Raw genomic sequence first — 18864 nt, 5'->3', positions numbered from 1 at the left:
ATGGAAAAGAAAACACTTAAATCCATGTTTCAGAGCAGCTAGTAAGCTGGCTGCACTATAATGGTAATAACTTTTTCTTCCTGTGAATTTCAGACCAGAATAATTATTAGGTATGGAAATAGCACCCCTCTAACACAGATGATCAAACAAAATGGACCATGAATATGCAATCAGGAAAAGAAATGGAAAAAAATAGAGAGAAAGAAAGAGAGGAAGAAAGAAAGATAGGAAGAAAGAAAGAAAGCCATTTAGTTACATGTGATGCCTGAGAGTACCATGGTTGGTGAAAAATGCAATGTGCCTGATCTGTAAAATAAAAACCTTAATAGTAGGTAGTAACATCCCCAATACAGTCTCATCCTGAATAAACTAAGGTAGCTAAGTTACAAAACTGAAGTCATATGGTAGCTAAGCAAGATGCAGGGCAAATGGGTCCAGACCTAAGTTGTTTTTTTTTCTTTTTGATGGAATGTTAACTCTGTAAACAGTTTCTAAGATTAGGCATGAGGCAAAGCTGCTAAACACCACTTATATGTTAAACCCACGGTGTTGAGTATCTATGACATACCATTGTGGGATGCTAAAAATAAAATAAAGTCAGATTGAGGCCTTAGATGTGTCAGGATACATGAGACTGTGAATTTCACTTATATTAAGTTGTCAGCAATATATAAATATATGCATTTAAAATGGGAACAGTGCTCCCTGACAATTATAGAATGTATTTATGTGAGTAGGCAAGTAGATCAAAACAGAACAGTACCAAGAGTAATGCACCTGTTGGTTCCAAATGACGTCTACAAGAAATGCTACAGTCTTGCAGAATGTTGTCATTGTCACCCTTTCCATAACTTACATTCAGGCATTCCTTAAGCTGACCCTTGCACTGTCTCCCACACTCAGAGGAATTTGCCGCTCTCCACATGACTGCTTGAAGAAAGTGCTACAAGGGATAGAAGTGGCTCCAACAGAGGGGTATTTTCTGTCTGATCAAGTGTCCTGCAAAATAAAATGTGACTGTTGGCAGGCACAGGACATGCTTTTACACTACATGATAAGATACATGATAAGCCACTTAAGGCTGGTCTTTGTCCATTACTAGTCTAGCTTATCAAAATTTTCAGTACCTTCTTTTGAATGGTTTTAATATCTTGTCACTCATTACTCAGGACAATACTGTGAAGCATAACCAAGCCCTTGGAGGATTGATAGCTCCTCCTGGAAGAACAAGAAAAATGTCAGCATAGCACACACTCACTGACATGATTTATTGGAACTTTCCTGTGTGATTTTGAATCCTCTTTTGTTTCAAAGGGAAAATATTACTTAATTCTGGAAGGCTTCCCTGAGAGAGGCAAAATAAACTTTCTGTATGTGAGCAATTTTGGAAAAATAAGGGAATTAAAAAAAAGAAACCTGAAATGTTGATATATACTTATGTGCTCATAATTTACTAAACATACTGGGAATTAATTACTCTAGCAATCATAACAAGTTGTTATGATGTGCTTCTTTAGTTTTATATGGGTACCTAAAATAACGTCTCCTAATTGATTCATTAAATACTCTGAATTTTTTGAGCAAATCCAAATTATAAATATAAGTATCCAGATTCTTCAGGGTTCTGGGCCTATTTGGCCATGTAGAAGATCTTCTTTATTTGAATAAATGTTGTGTGAGTGGTTTAAAAGAGGATATCAGCAGAAAACCCTTCATGGGCTGAGGCCGCAAGACTGATGGTTATGAAATCATGTTCTATAAACGTAGGAAAAGCATTGTGATTTCGTGGGGTTTTTTTTTTTTTTTTTGGTTTTTTTTTGTTTTTGTCCTTGGGAGGGGGGGGATGGTGTTTGTTTGGCTTAAATTCTTCCTTTTTACAAATCATGTTCTATAAACCTAGGAAAAGCATTGTGATTTCGTGGGATTTTTTTTTTTTTTTTTGTTTTTTTTTTGTTTTTTTTTGTTTTGTTTTTGTCCTTGGGAGGGGGAGATGGTGTTTGTTTGGCTTAAATTCTTCCTTTTTAACTTGAGCTATTGATTCATCTCCTTTTTTCTTTTTTGTCCCCACTTTTTGGAAAGGTCTATCAAATAGCCAGATTTTCTTCAAAATATTTTGTATGAAATTTTTCTAAGATTTCTAACTAAACAAGCCATAAATATTATAGACCTAAAATACTTATAAAGTCTATTTATACTCTGATGCTATATTTCAAAGGTCTTCTAAATCTATTTCAGTTATGGGATTTTTCTTTATTCCTTGAGAGCCATGAAAAAGAGAGTAAAATTCTGAGAAGTCTGTTATTCTATCACATTTATAATGACACACTTAGTGGCAATATATCCAGTGAGATGGTAGGAAGTCAGAGGACTTCAAAAGTTTTATTCAGGAACATTAAAAAGATTTATGTTAATGCCTGAAGCTTGAATTCAGAATCTCCAGAGATAAACACGTACTGTGCTGCACTACAACCATGCTATGTCTTGAAATACTTCCAGTTTATTTATTCTTAATTCTGTCACTCATTTGCTGCACTCTGAACTGTGTAGGAAGTCTGATACTTTAATTCAGACTCCTGCCTTTAATAATGAAACAAGATACAAAACACTCTTATATGAATTCTTTGTCTTATTATTCATAGCAATTGATTAACTTATACTACCAGTAGTAAGGCTTAGAAATATTCTATTTTTAATGGCTACCAATTCAGACTTTAAGACTGAGAAAATACAGTTTTGCCAAAATGTTAAACACAAGGCTGTCTGGAGAGAGTCAGGGTTGTTGCTATCTGTCTTGTTTCTAGGGTAAAACTGAACAATACATCTTCCATGAAGATTACCATGTGTAAAAGTAAAGTATACATAGAAGTGAGAAAGATTACTCCCACAAGAAAACACAGTGGGCATAACTGTAGCTCAGTGTTAAAGAGACGGCTTTACAAAGGAAGACATTCATTCACAGAACTTATCCTGCAAGACCTACAAAGACTCACACAGAAGCTTAGCTGAAATGGAAACTGTCAAAGAATTTTTTAGGGTTTTTAGTGGTCTTTTCTGTCTTTTGTGCATATTTTACATATGTAAAAACCACAGTAGCTCAGAATATCAGGACAGACCTAACAGATCAAGGAATTCAGTAGTTAAATACAGAGAGGTGCTGATACTACAGTTACTTCCCATTGACAGTGAACAGATCAGCTAGAATATTTATCTGAAATATAGTAGTCTATCTTTTATGTCTACAAAAGACAGATTCCAACAACAAGATGGAAAGTAATAAAAGATAAGCATCCTCCCTCTTTTCAGACATTTTTTCTAAGACCGAGTTTTTAACTGACGTGACTGTAACAAATATGCCATTTTTAATATAGAAACAATATTATTATTGTTATTAAATCTTGGAATAATTTCATCTAATGCATGTGGATTAAACAGCAAGGAACCACCACACTACTAACTCTTGTGACTGCTACTAAATGTTGGGAAATTAGCAATATCAAAATATTTAATTGAGAGGGACAAAGTCACGACTAATCAAAAGATTTGGAATAATTAAAAGACAAGACATTGTATAGTCCATGCAATAATACAGGCATCTAAAATTTTGGTGCATAATGCCTGTGTATAAAACAAAAGTATTCGAGGATAGATAAAGGAATATCCCAGTTCTCCAAGTTGTATGAAAATCTGGAGGAACATAAAGAATACTTATTCAACAAGGGCATAGTAAAGCTAGAAGTTATTTAAACACAAATATAGCTGGTTTTGGCTAACAGGTTGATTTTTATTTTCTGTCTGAAATGTTTCTTGCTAATTTGTTATCAAAATAAGGAATATTATTTATCTTAAAAGTATAAGACTAAAAACCAAATAACAATCAAGAAATATTCTTAATTTGTTGATAGTCAGAAAAAAAACAAACTAAAGTACTTTTGATACATTCCATTATGTATGTCTCTGTTAGTATTCTATCTGACCTTTCAATTAAGCCCAACCATGTTGTCAATTCAAGGAGCTTTGAATAAGGATTTGGAAAGTCTTAGCTGTTTTCCCAAATGACACAGCAGATTGCTTCAAAATCAATTTTGTTACCATTAGCAATTGGATTTCTTTGAGTCCTATATTAATGAGATAAGGAAAGTTAGTACTGAGATAAGTGTTCTAAAGCCCATTTTCCTTCATGTTATACATGCTTTCTGTGGATTTCCTACTTCATGTATGGGCCAGAATGCCTCATGACTTTCTAAAGTCAAGGAAAGGCAACCCTTTTGTCAACCTTACATTCTCCTGGAACATGGAAACATGTTTTCACAGCATGGGTTAGAATTTAATTAGGAGCTATATCTATAATTTCTTCTCTAATTTTCTGTTGCACATATCGTCACTTATAGTACTCATTTGCATTGTAAGACTACATTTCCTGGGCCTGTGGATTTCTCTGAATGAGGATTGATGGATGGGAAAAATAAAAAAAGGAGTAATATCAAGACCTGAATTATTCCCTCAATATAATCTATTTTAAAAGTCCATGAGGTAGGAGATTGCCTGATCTTACCTTCCTCTTTAATCAGGCAAAGAGACACTTTGTGAGTACCTTTGAGCCTCTGGGACCTGATATGCCTCCTGTGTGCCCCACAGTGCTGGGGTTCAACTACCTGTGCCCTTTGTCTGTGCATTTTGGTGCAGCCCAGCTGTGTGACCTTGGCTTAGCTTTAATGAGAAAGAATGTTTAACTGAAATGGACCATGCGAACTAAAACCTTACAAGAGAAAGGATGTAAAAAGACAGGCAGAAGTAAAGCTGTTTATACTCATGGTATTTCAGGACTTAAAAGAAAAATGCTGACATGAAGGAGTGCAAAAGCCCAAGAAAAAAAGCAGAATGAGAAGGTAGCAAATCAGTAGAAACAAGGTTGACACCAAACCTTAACCAGAAGCACAGAAAGGAAAATATTCTCTGTTTGACTGATAACTGTCTGGACAGTAAAAACTCCCGGGGAGTTTCTACAGATCCTGCAAGTCTGATAATCTGAATAGCATAATAGTCTGATACTCATGACTGCTATATGTAGCTCCTGTATATAACTTTTTATATATTATTTTTACAGAGTTTTTCTTCACATGGTAAAAGATGTGTGAAAAGTAGAGGTGGGAATCTGTAGTTCCCAGTGTTTCTTCAGTTACTACACAGAAAATTTAGAAAGTTAATTGGCATCAAAACTTAGATAAACCTTATATACACAGAGTTCTCCAGTATTTTGAGTTAGCAGTCTATTGCTTCTCAAATTTGCAGTGATATTTGCAAATTCATAGACCACAATTGAGGAAAACAGCTGTCCTTGAGATTTCTGCATCATGTTAAAAAATAGAATGCAGAAATCTAAAATAATAAAAACAAAAAGTATGATAAAAGAATTGCTTACTATTCACCCTTGAAGAAGCTGACATACCAACTCTAATTTAGTTTCTAGAGAAAAATAAAATCTAAAATGAGCCAGTTTCTCAGGTTTTGTTTTAATATTTTACAGCATGTTTTCCTTGTAAGGATAATTGTTCCTTAACTTTAAGATAAATTCAAACATTCTGTGTAATGCACCATTACAGATGAAAAAACTTCAACCCCCTAGTAAAATATAAAGCTGATCTCACATTTTAAAATCTTATCCAAATATCTTCTTGATGTATTCTGAACATGATTTTAAGGAAATTTCATGCATTTTCCTGCAGAAAATAACACAAGATATTTTGATTCTGAAATCCTATCTTTCAGAAATCTCAGGGCCTATGAGCCAGATTTCAAACTATAAATTTTGAGTTGTATCTGGAAACAAAGCAGAAGTCCAAAATGCTTCTGGAATGAACCAGTATTTGTTAGATGCAACTAAGGAAAAAAACTATTAAAAATTAATGGTGGAGCTTATTTCACTTCTTAAAATAAGCATTTTATTTCCTGATCAGTATAAAAAAAATATTCATGCCTATTGCTGTTAACTGAAGCATCTAGGATTATTTAGCACTTTATCAGCGTAAAAGGATCAAGGTAATCAAAGTTAAAATCGTTCTTGTGAAGCAGATTGCTTTTTTTTTTTTTTCCTTTTGAAAAATTCTTCTTATTTGCCTGAACCATGAGCTTGGGCTGTCTGACTTTTTACCGTAAGTGGATATGCCAGAAGATTCCAAATAAATGTTATCTTCGAAGAAGGGCTTTATTAGAACTCAAAATAATAAATCAGAGCAGATAAGGGGTTCTTTGAAATGGGATCTATACTTGCCAATCTATCAGCACAGCACAAAGCCCTGCCTGATGTGTTCACAAGTGAAACTTGTGTTTCGGATAAGTGCAGATTAACCTCAGAGGAGACATCCTCCAGGCAGAGCGCTTGCAAAGCAGGCTTGATGTCATCATCAGAGCCTTGTTTAGTCAAATATTCCATATTAATTTTCAGAAAGACCACAGAAAAAATAGGGTTTGCTCACTTTTTATTTACACCATGAGACTGACATGAAGAACAGAGGTATCAAAAAATGCGAGCTCATGAAAGGCATGTACACTATGAGTACACAGTACCTGCACAGTGGCTCTCAGATGATTTCACTGGTTATTCTTCAAAGCAGAGACAAGTTCATGTTTTTAATCACATTTTCTTCAATTTTCCCTATGTTATACATGCACCAGAACACATACAAGCAAACACACTCACACCTAATACAAGATATTTGTCAGTAGCCTGTGCACCAGAGCTGCCATGAGGGCCACAGAAAGGAATAGTGCTTTATATTTAAAATGCTGGTACTAGCACACTAATTCCAACCCTTCCAGGTTGCCATCTCCCTGTTAGGGCATTCACCATGTTCACCCACCAGGCCTACAGACAGCAGGAGTCAACCATCATTGCTGCTATTATGAAGTGTGTGTGAGGAGCAAATTCCTAAAACCACATCTCCTGTACACCTTGGCACGGATGCAAGTAAATATATCACAGTACATGACTAAGGCCTTCAGAACAAGGCCGTGTATAAACAAGTGTTACTTTGTGTTAATGACTTCAGTGATGACAGAAAGTTACAGAGCAGCAAATGCAGGGCACTTGGTATATTTTACTTGGAATGGGACACCACTTGGCACAACATTCCCCAAACTTCTGGCTTAGCCCTGGCACAGAGGCAAATACATGGGCCAGATGAGAATCTGACCTCACCTTTTCAAAGCCACTATTACCTTCACAATTACCTTGTATTATTGTGACCAGAGAAAATAAAATTTTTACTGTGTACCCAACCTGTAAATCTTGCAGTTTCCCGTTTTCTCTATCAATAACACCTCACGTAAGACATGACTTGTTCAAAAAGAAAAGTCCTTAAAATGTTCTGAAAGTCACTAATCTTCTTCAATTCTTAAACCACTCTCTTCTCCTCTTGGAGTTTCAGAATCTCTGTAACATATTTGAAGGTTCCAAATTATAAACTTGCTCATCAAATCAAAGAATGGGATATATAACACACCTTTCACTAAGTATATACTATGACAGTCACAAAAATGATGTTTTAGTTTCAAACCCTGAGTATCAAATACTTCATGATCAATATTTTTCCAGGGAAAACTTAAAAAAGCAAGCTGAATAGTGAGGGAATTCAGAACATGCTTGAAGTCTTCTGGTGAGCAGCAAAATAACTATTTTACTTAGTAGTGTGTCAGGGTGAGCAGATGTTACAGATTGTCTTAGGTAGAAGAGGAGCTTTTATCTGTAGGCAGATTAAAAAGTAAGATAACCAAGAGGCTATTAAATTGGGGTAGTTCACTTGGAGGGGAAGAGCTATGTGAGAACTATCTAAAATAATCAGCAGTCTGGCAGTTAGTGTCGTTGCTTAGTTTTAAGCAACAGTGATAATTTGTTTTTTCATTTTTAAAATCAGAAACAGAGTCAACCTGTACCCTCGTCATTAGCAATACTTTCCAAACTTTATGAAAACAAATGTTTAGTTCCATCAGACTCCCTCTCTTTGATATTACATGATGACACTGTTAATTTTTGAAATGTCTGAAATTACAGCAATTAATTATATCATGAGGCTGGAATGATCTTGCCATCACTGCTAACTTTGAAGGCTAATATTAAAAATGTGTGAGCTTCAAGAATATGGCATTTTTAATTCTCACTTCAGCCACCTACTGTGTCTCTTCAAGGATTCATATAGTTCATTTAACAATGCTTCAGACTGCTTTTTCCACACTTAGAAGGATAATTGACATGCATGTTTGAAAAGTGACTGGAGCATTGTGGGGGATGGGTATCACCTTTCTTCTTCAATAATTTATTCATTTATGGAAAAAACAAACTTTCACAGATTTAAGGAAAACTTTAGGTAATTTCACAGATTATTTGTTAACCTCTGATTAAAAAAAAAGGAAAATGGAAAAAAATAAAGTTTTGCACAGTTCCTCATGTCCTTGATACAAGCTCTAGCAGGAAGAGAAAATTGAATATCTGTTTTAACTCCTGCCTAACCAAAGTCATTCTCTTCCCCATACACAACCAGTAAAATTGAATGCTGTCATGCTTGGGACGTGCGAGTTAACCCCCTCTTTTTTTTCAAGATTTATCACAAGTGAACTTCTAAAGTCAAAATTGAAGGTTCTGCTCAAACTAATGTATTTCTCTGATTTCATAAGTAGAATTACAGGTCAGGCAGAGAGGACAATGAAGTCATGAAGTCACAACCAATGAGCTCTTTTGAGTTTGGAGGTTGTTGTTAATCAAAGGTCAAAGTTGGTTAGCTGATTTTTTAAAATTTGCATTTTATAAAAAAACTTCAGGAAATTTTTAATGCATTATCTGCAGGTTATAGCCAAACATCTTGACATCATTGTACTATGCTTTAGTAGTTTAAGAGGACTTATAAATTTAGTCCATACCTCTCCTAGTTTCCTGTAAGAGATCAAACACGGGAGAATATACTTGCCTAAAAGAGCTACATATTTTTTATCTTTGAAGTTAAGATGATATTGTCAGTCCTAATGCTAGTGAGAAGATACAGCAGATTTTTTAAATTTTACTATTAACTCTAAAAATATGGGACTGCAAATATGCTTAGATTCAATGTTCATGAGCTATTAACTTTCCTGGTCCTACTAAGTTCTTATTTCTGAGATCTCTTCTTCTCAAAAGGGTTTCAAAAGAGTTATATGTCCATTTTTCAGCTAAAAATTAATTTATTCTTATACCTTGTCACTTCTCATCAGCAAAAACTATCACTGAATAATAGGGCTTACTACAGACAGGTGTTTCACTTTTAGTTTTTGTTTATTTTTCGTGTAGTTATAATTGACACTTTGAGTCTGTGATAGGCAGTGGCACTCCATCATTTTAAATTTTTTTTTATACTGCAGGTACTTGCTTCTATCTCTGGCACAATATTAAAACAGAGTTTAATAATAATAATCAATACTCTGAATTATATTAAACTGTTAAGAACTGATGAGCATTTTAAAAAGTTGCTCTCAATCCATGTTCCCTCAGATAAGAAAAGCATTTTGCTAGCATCAGAACCCTTTTATCAAAGCATTTTATCTGACACAGTGCAGAAGAGGAAAACCTGCCACCTTTTAAGACACACACACACACACACACATAAACACATATTCCTTACTGTAATCCAGTTTTATTACAGTGCTAATTCTGTTCTACTTTTATAGCTATGACAGAGAATTTCTGAAGAGTTTAGATATACTGCTAGAATGGAAGTAACACTTTTTGTGGTACAGTAGTTTTTATACACAGATACCTGTGTCCATACCAGTAATCTTGTGTTGCCATTCACCATTTGTTTTGCTATACTTCTATATTAATATCTGTCTTCTCAAAATGTATATGATTAGCTGATTCCTTTGTAGTGAGAGAGTGACACACAATCAATACTGTCAGTAATTATGTCAGGAAGATTACAAAAAAAAAATTCAAAAACTATTCCATTTTTCTGCACACAATGTATATTTTTACTTTATATTTCTTTTTGGACATTATTTCAAGAATATGTTGGTAAAATAATTAAATTTGGTGTACTGATTCAATTCACCATTATCCACCTTTAATTGTCCTTGCAGAAAACTGAAGAATTTGCAGCCTGCTGTTCTACCTACCATTTTACATGAACAGCACTGAATAGCAGCTATGAAATGCCAATTACTCATAGAAACCAAGGTATTCTCTTGATTTTCCACAAACTATGGAGACAGACATAGATATTGTTGACTATCCCTCAAAGTACTCACTAAACAACATTCATCAGCACACCATGGTGATATTTTAACATGCCTCCAAATCCCCAGCCCGACAAAGCAAAAAGATAGTATTACATCCCCTTCCCAACAGTTTTAGCACACTCATATGTGAGCTTGCTGTAATTAAGACTGTGTTTCTAAAACACTATTTGAAAATTAGACTGAAATGATTACTTGCTTTTTCACTTGTTGCTAGAGGAGTGAGAAGAGGACTTTCAGTTCACAAAATAACAAGCTTTCAGGGTCTTGTGCACGCTCACTCTACAACCTCTCTGCCCCAGTCCAGGAGTTTAAAGGTAATTGCCAGCTCTGATGTGGTCCAGCTCTGTTCCTTAGCACATGTCTGTGATGCCATGATGTCCCAGATGACATTACATCTGCATCCCACAGGACTTTACTAAGATCTCCTTTGGATAGTATCTGTTTTCTCTTTGGCATTGAGACACTATTTCCTTCAGAGTTTTGAACCCTCCATTGAAAAAATGCCCCAATAAAAATAAGTGCCTGTGTCACTGTCTAATATTCATTTTGTTTTAATCTACCTTTTGTGGTCTGGAGCTGTCCTCCATCTTTTTTTTTTCCTCTACTTACCTACAGTTGCTCTTTGATATGTTTCACATGCATCATTCACAGCTTTGCAGCAGTTTAAGTGAAAGAGACAACAATAAAGGTAAAACACCCTAAAAATTTATTTGCTGAGATAGGACTGCATATTTATTCATACTGCTAAATATGCATGCTACTAAAATAAAACAAGCCTTAATTAATTTCAGACCCAAAAGAAAAAGAAAAAAACCACAACAAAAAAGAAGAAAAGTCCCTTGATTAAAAGTTGTTTCAAAAGTCAGGTATAAAGCACATCAGCAGAAGAGAGTGGCTATTAAAAAAAAAAAAAAAAAAAAAGCTAATTCTGATTAAACAAAATACTGTAGAACATCTTTCTTCGGCAATATCAATTTCTGCACATATTTTCAGGCAAAAAAAAGATCTGCATATGGGACTGTCTGGAAGAGGAGGGAGGATGTCAGTTGAGTGTGTCACTCAGATTTTTTAACTGTGTAACTGTGTATGTGCCTAATAGACTTTATGACTAACAGAAGAAGAGAATAAGAGCAGCATTTGAGAGCCAGAAACTGTAAATATGTACTCAATACTATAGGAACTGAACAGCATGGATGTATTCTACAAACTTCTGGTTTTTTTCAGGTACATATTCTTTTGCATAGGCAGGACAAGCCCAGCAGCAGCAGTAGTCTTCAAGGTACAGCAAGAGGTTGGTTCATTTCCAGCAGCTGCTTGGAACAGAGTAGTTCTAAGTGAGCCATTTCAGCAACTAGAAATTGCAGCCATCTACTGGTAACTGCCAAAATGTCAGTCAGCCAGAGACTTTAAAGCTTGGCATCTATTTATATTATCTCCCCAGACACATCCAGACTTACACAAGAAGTTGAAGAATGTGAGAGCTACAGTGTGACGGCTGGTCCTTTTGAAACTCTGTTATTGAATCTATCCACTACTGTATTTTAAGCTCTCCACTGCTGTATTTTTTTTACTTTTTTTTTTTTTTTGCGTCCACACACTGACACAATTTTAACATTTAAGACATTTAACATGGTTTATAAAAATAAATTGGAATTTAATAATATACCCTTTTATGTTTTCCCTGCTTTTCTTTTGTACTTTTTCTTTTTGTTCTCTAGTATTAGGCTCGAAGTATTAACTGATAAATCTCACCCTGTGGTTGTAGAAAAACAAATGTACTTGCTGTTTGAAAGAGCAGCTTAGTGGTGGTGGTCTGCTTTCTTGAAACTGTACAGAGCATGCATTAAAAAGCACTATTGAAGGTGTTTTATGTCCAAATTACTGACTTCTACTGTAGAATTCATTTTTTTATTTATTTACTTTCTGTTAGACTTAGAAGATTCTCAAAGCCTGAAGGTGGAAGAATTCATTGTTATGATCTCTGGTGCAATTCTTGTCTGGTTGCTGGGTCACATTGCTTATTAACCATGCTAGGAATGCAGAAAGATTCTCTCTGTTGCTTTGGGAATAACGTGTTTTTGTGTTTTAACAAGGAGTAGACTGCTTTGGAGGGGCTCCTAGACAAGGGAAATCTCAAGGGGAGCATGAGAGACAGAAAATATTTGGACCAGGTACAGGATATGAAGGAGTTTTCCTTTCTTAAATCTTTTAATTGAATGACTGTTTTATCTCAAGATTAGTCATGGCTGTCTGGGTTATTTCACTTATTTGCAGGCAAGATCCATACCTTCTTTTCCTTTCCACCAGTCCCTGGATGGCAATTTCTTCTGAAGTTATATGTATGTGCAGTTTAGATTTTTAAAGCCCCAGAATGTCTGATGTCTTGAATGATATCATAGAATTCAATATTGATTTTTATTCTTGTCTTTATATCCTTTGATAAGAAGTAAAAAATACCTGTTCTAGCAGGTAAGGAAAGGTGATAAAAAAAACCAAAAAAAACCCAACCAAATTTCAATGACAGTTGTATTGGCTCAGTGATAAATAAGTAAGTGTTACTGTGCCCTGCCAGTAAATGCTGACTGAAGTCACAGGGTACAGTAACAGCTTAGTACATTTGACACTGGTGGAAAGTTCTGTGTAGTTTAACTAACAAGCTAACTCTGTCAAATGAGCAGTGGTAAGTGAGGTTCAAGACATGGACATGTGCCAACTTGAAGTTTTCTTTTCAACTAGGTGTACAGCAAGTTTTTGTGTCCAGCAAATCAGGGGAGTTCAATGCCTATAACACTGGCATGACATCAAGAAAGAGAAGGACATTGTGACATAATTAAGGTGCCTGCCTGTTAATTTTGTTTGTGTTAAGAACAGGATGAGTCCATTCCCCTGGACAGAATATCAGTCACCCATTTTGTAACTAAAATTTCCAAGTGGAAAAATGTAGCTTAGTTTTATATGAGCAACATTTCCCTTGCCCTCATTGACACAGGATCAGTATCTGCTTATAAATGAAGAAAGAAAATGTACTTTTCCAGCTTAAAAATGATTCCATTATCTTGTAAATGGCAATATTTCTTTGAAAAATTATGGAGATTTCCCAGATTTATTCTTTTAAAGGAAAGTATTCAAGATGAAATTTTAAAAAAAGGCTCCTATTTTTCCCCTCTCTTAAATAGTTACACTTAAATACTCCAGTGTTATGTATGTAGATACACATTTTTCTTGGAAATTCTCCTTTTCATTTGTGAATATTAAGTTCTTATTCCATGTCCTATTCAGAACTATACCATTGCTGACATTTGTCTGCTGAAAAATCATTCAGTTAATTGTTTACATTGATATGGCACATTGTAACCATCCCTCATTTGTCCATTTTTATATCATACACTACTGCAATTTAGTGAATGCAGCAGAACCATGGGATCTCATAAGACTGCCTAATTAAAACAAAATCAAATATAATGAAATATTCACAATATATGCTGCTTTACTTTTACAGGTGCTCTGGTCAAGTAGACCAGTCGTTCCAAAACAGTATACAATCAATATTTCAGTCCAGAAATTTCATCAAATTCTAGTTCAATTTCTGAGAAAAGAGATGGGTTTCTGGTACAGGCTAAGTTTAGAAATCTGCCTATGATACAAAGTGAAGTGCAGTGCAGGCATGAAAAAAGGTGTCTAGAAACTAGAGAGAGTCCTCTGCTTAGTTGTTCCCTGAACTGTCTGGTGATGAACATGGGCACTGGTTTTAAAAACTTTTGAAGATTTTTTCCTGAAGTGTTTAGGGAATTTCTGAATGAATGTTTGAGAAAAATACTATACCAATCAAGCTTTCAGCCTAATTTCAAATTCATTGTAAATAGGCAAAAAAATAAAAGTCATGTCAACAGATAGCCTGATGCAAAGCAAAGCTGACCTAGTTTATGATTCCTCAATTACATTTCTCTCATTGTCTGCTGAAAAATTTAAGGTTTGTAGAGGTTTCCTAGATGACTGCATGTTTTCTTTATTTGATTCCCTCACAAGACATGAATTCTCCTGGTTATAGATCTCATTAGTTGATTTTCCATGAACAATTATCTTTGCATAAAGTATTTGCTTTTAATAGCAGTCATACCAACATGAATGTGTTGGTATGTGTTGGAATTGCGACCTTGCAATTCAATTTTCCAGCAGAGGTACCATGCTCTCAAGCAGAGAAGGCTTTTACCACTGTTTAGCCAAAGGCAATAACAACATGGAAGAAGAAATCATGAGGACCACATGTCCAGCATTGGGACTTCAGTTACCTTAATTTTTCACTACCTTCTGCCATGAAGACAGAGTAGTCCATTTAGAGATGGCACAGGGCTATCATGACAAGGCACTGCATTGCACAGCATAGATTGGATACTACTAATCTTGCCTGACTGACTCTTCTGCACTGCATCATCTCTCTTGCAGAACAGCAAATCTGTGTAATTTTGACATTGCACATATCTTTTTCAAATGTTTTTGTGTTTGAGTGTCCATTTCACCTCCTCAAAGTTACTTAGACTGTGATAATGGTTAAAAAAGTCCTACCTAAAGTCAAATAGAAATCCAAAAAGCAGGAAAGATGCAGCATGTCACAAATCTATTAAACAAAAAACAGCAATAAACAGAAAAGGAAAGAAAGTGAGAAAATATTCTGTGCATAAGACCCATGATCCAAAATGTGTGCAGAGAATGGGAGGACTTGCCATGACTGGTTCTGAATCAAACCTACACATGGTGCACTTGGTGACAACTGCAAGTGTTGTTAGAGTCAGTGTAAACATAGGCAGCTAACATCAGAGAACATTTCAATGTGAAATTCTCAGTGAACCAAAAAAATATTCTGATCATTTAGACCATTAAAGTGCTGACTGTCTTACTTCAAAGCTTAACAGGTAATCAGTATAAATACCTATTCTTTGCGCAGATATTAATTTCAGCTAGAATATTTTAAATTTCTGAACATATTGAAAACTTATGCACAGATACCAATGTTATTCTCAGTTGTGAGAATACTCAGGAAGGGCTTCCATTTGCTTTGCATGTCCAGATTTCTCACCTTTTATTCAATTTAGCTTTTCTCAGATATCATTCTTTAGGCTGCTCTTTGCTTCCTTTTGTGGCCTCTATTCCCTGTTTGTCTAGCACTCCCCCTAATCCAGGATCTGTCTGTGCAACATGAAGCAATTAATCTCCCTTTAAATAACTTGTCAGTCCTCTGGTGGTGTTTACTGTACTTTTTGAATTGAGAAATCAAGTAGAAAGTCTCTGTTTAAATGAATGTGTGAGTACATGTACTGTAAGACTAGTAAATCCTACACAATTAAGAAAATGCATGTCCGTTTCTTAAGCAGCATCTTTATACTATTATCACAATTAACAAAAAATAAAAACCCAAAAAACCCAACAAAACAAAGCATAAATCCCACTCCATTTTTTACTTTGTTTTGCTTTACTTGATTTTATTTTACCTTCTGTTGTACAATAGCATCTGAATCATATTCTTTACACTGCACACAAAGGAAGCATATTTGTTAATGCCCTTGAAAAGTCTTCAGCAAATAAATGTAACTTTATATGAACTCCAAAATAGTACAGCTTTAACCTAAAGTTTTCAAATAATACATAAATTTTCCAGGCTCATCTTGTTGGACACATACATGTTAGCAGCAAGCAAATCTAAGAGGTTTACTGTGTTTAAATACCTTAAGTATGTTTTAAAATGGGTCTAGGTTTACTTTATTTTGTTTTCATTTTTGAGAGATAAAATAGTGTTGAACACTGTTCTTTTTGCTTTTGATTAATTCTCTTATTGCAATGGTTTGTAAGAAGCAGTAGTTTGGAGCTCTCGGCTGCCTTACAGAGAAACATTGCAGAGGAAATAAAAGTTTCAAGTAAGTTTCTAGTGAGTTCATTTTCTTCAGTTTTCACAGAAAGATAACAAGCAGAACCACTTTTCTTTGAAATTTAATTATTAAACCCATTGCAACCAATGAAATGAGATAAACGAAAAATGAAACTTGAGTCTAGCTAAAGGCTGGCTCTGTAATAATCTCCTGAAACAGCCTCATGATGTCCACACACCCCCATGCCAAAATTCTAAGGCCACCCACAGCTCACACTTATGACAGCAAAAAACCTCCTACGTGTAACACATGTGGTGATGCAAAGTAGGAAGCTGAATCTATTTTAAAAGACTTTTTCCAGGATTACAGTCTGCATCTGTAAATGCGTGTTTGCATCTGCTGTAAATGTCTTTTCATTAGTCCACCACCTGCTAGATGAGAAGTGTTGCACTAGCAACGCAGTATCTGTGAAAATGCATGCAGAGTTTGAGACCAGAAACTGGCATTCAGGAAGATGGGATTTGCTGTACAGAGAAGTTGTTATTTTGACATATATACAAATTGAAGTAATTCCTTATGCAAGTGTTCCTTGATGAACATTTATTACTATTCGTTTTCTTTTGCCTGTGTATAGCATGCAGACTTTCAAGCCAATGTTATTGGATTTATGGAGACTCCTCAGCACCATGGATCACAGTGTTCTGCCAGACCATCATCTGGTCCTGGCAGAACTAGAAGGCCAATGGCTCAAGCAATTACTTTCACTGAGAACAGACTGAACTTAAATGCATTTTCATGCAGATACTTTCCAACAAAGAGGAGTGTCACCTATAACCTTTTGTATACCAAGTGCTAAACGTTCATTGCTGATGAGAGGTAAGATGTCCAATAGGGCATCAGAGTTTGTTAATATGAAATGAAGACCACGGCAAAAGCTACACAAACTTTGAAAAACAGCTTACATTTTGGAATTAATTACTTCCCAAGAGCCAGCCAATAAGAGTGATTCAGAGATGTCAGGAACTTATAAATCCAATCTACTGAAAATACTTCAGTTTTATGAGTTTGTGTATGCATGAAAGAAAGTGAATTTGGTACATCACACTTCACTATTCCACCTATAATGGTTGCAATAAAGTGAACTGATTCATGTGCCACTAAAATCCCCCAATCTTGAAGTGCCATGTTCATACTGTGAGTAGTAAAAGTAATGTAGAGAAATGTTTGAACTGGAGACAGGTCTGTCTTCAGATTAGAAGCAAATACATCTTGTGCAGGTCCTTTTCAAAGCACGCTGGGAAAATGCTTTGGGATAAAATAAAATTGACCCAAATAATGTAAGTTTTAAGGTTTGCAGAAAAACTAACTGTTGAAATTGACACCATGTGTCTATGTAAGTGAAATAGTTAGGCTTGAAGATTAAATTTAATGTAATGTCTACTACAGAACTGTAACATTAGTGTGCATGTTAAAACTGTTTTGCAGTAAAACCTGAAAGTGAAAACTTCTGTGTTCAGGGAGCAGAGATGTCTTCTTTCAATCACACAGTTCAAGAAGTCAGACTGACAAAGTCCTACTTCTGAACTTTGGAAATCTTTGTTTTGATGCTCTATTCCAGTAAATTTTTGTATTCCCCTAATACTAGGTTCTGTTGCTAATACCAGGTTCTTTCCCAGAGCTTCAGTACTCTTAGAACAATTGTTTATGCTTTCTGTGCTCTGATCTGCTGGAAATAACTTCTTGGATTTCTCATGCAGTTTTAAATTTATAAATTATAAGTATGACTTATAATGCTCATACTTTTAACTAGTATATCTTTTATACAAGGATCATTGCTGCTTCTTTATCCATATAGTGGTTTCAAAATTTTTACCTTTGCAGACACATCTTTCTGAACTATTCAATAAAAAGAAATATTAGAATATAGATTAAAAAATCGCTTTATACATTCTGTCACTCTTAATGGTTTAAAATAGAACTTGATAACTCCTATCTCATAAAGAAATTAAATGAAAATGGGAGAATTTATTCAATATACTCAGAATCATTTTACAGGCTGGAAAAATCTCAGTTTTACCTTGAAAATGTATTAATTTACCAATGCTGTGCAGTTATTCTCCTACAAGGCTATAAAGAACAGTGAACATTTTTGCTGTTATCTAAACAAGAAGGTGTCAGTGGGTTTTGCTGTTGTTGGAGTCCAAAACAAAACCTCTCAAAGTATCAACAGCATCTCCATCCACAGCACAAAGGCTGATATCACAGCCCAGCAAGTATGATGAGGCCATCAAGAGCGCAGGAGGAGGAAGTTTGGCAAGGGCAAATGATGCCCCATTCAGCTGCAGCTGAGTGCAGGTGGCATCTACAGCAGCAAACCAGAAGTGTCAGGGAAGTTTCCAGGTGCTGCTCTGTCCAGTGTTAGGTACACAGTTAGAACAACCCTAGGTTATCTTTATTCCTCCTTGACTAGCATGATTCCAAGAAATACCAGGTCTTAGCTCAAGGCTCATCACAGACCAGACCCAGTTCTTATCTAGAGGCTCTGCTCTGTAGGGAGGTTGAGTAATCCAGCAGAGAAATTCCTTCTCCTGCTGGCCTTGAGGGCAGAGATCATTCCTAGTGTATTTAATGGACCAGACACACCACAATCTCTATTCCTGTCCAGGTTTAGGAGCAGTTAACAAACTAGGGATTCCTTAAATCTCCTAAAAAGAGGAGAATAAAGATTCATGTGGCAGAAAAAATG

Source organism: Pyrgilauda ruficollis, unplaced genomic scaffold (genome assembly GCF_017590135.1).
Source record: "Pyrgilauda ruficollis isolate IOZ18807 unplaced genomic scaffold, ASM1759013v1 scaffold44, whole genome shotgun sequence".
Classification (NCBI taxonomy): Eukaryota; Metazoa; Chordata; class Aves; order Passeriformes; family Passeridae; genus Pyrgilauda; species Pyrgilauda ruficollis.
Note: the sequence above shows the minus strand (reverse complement) of the source record.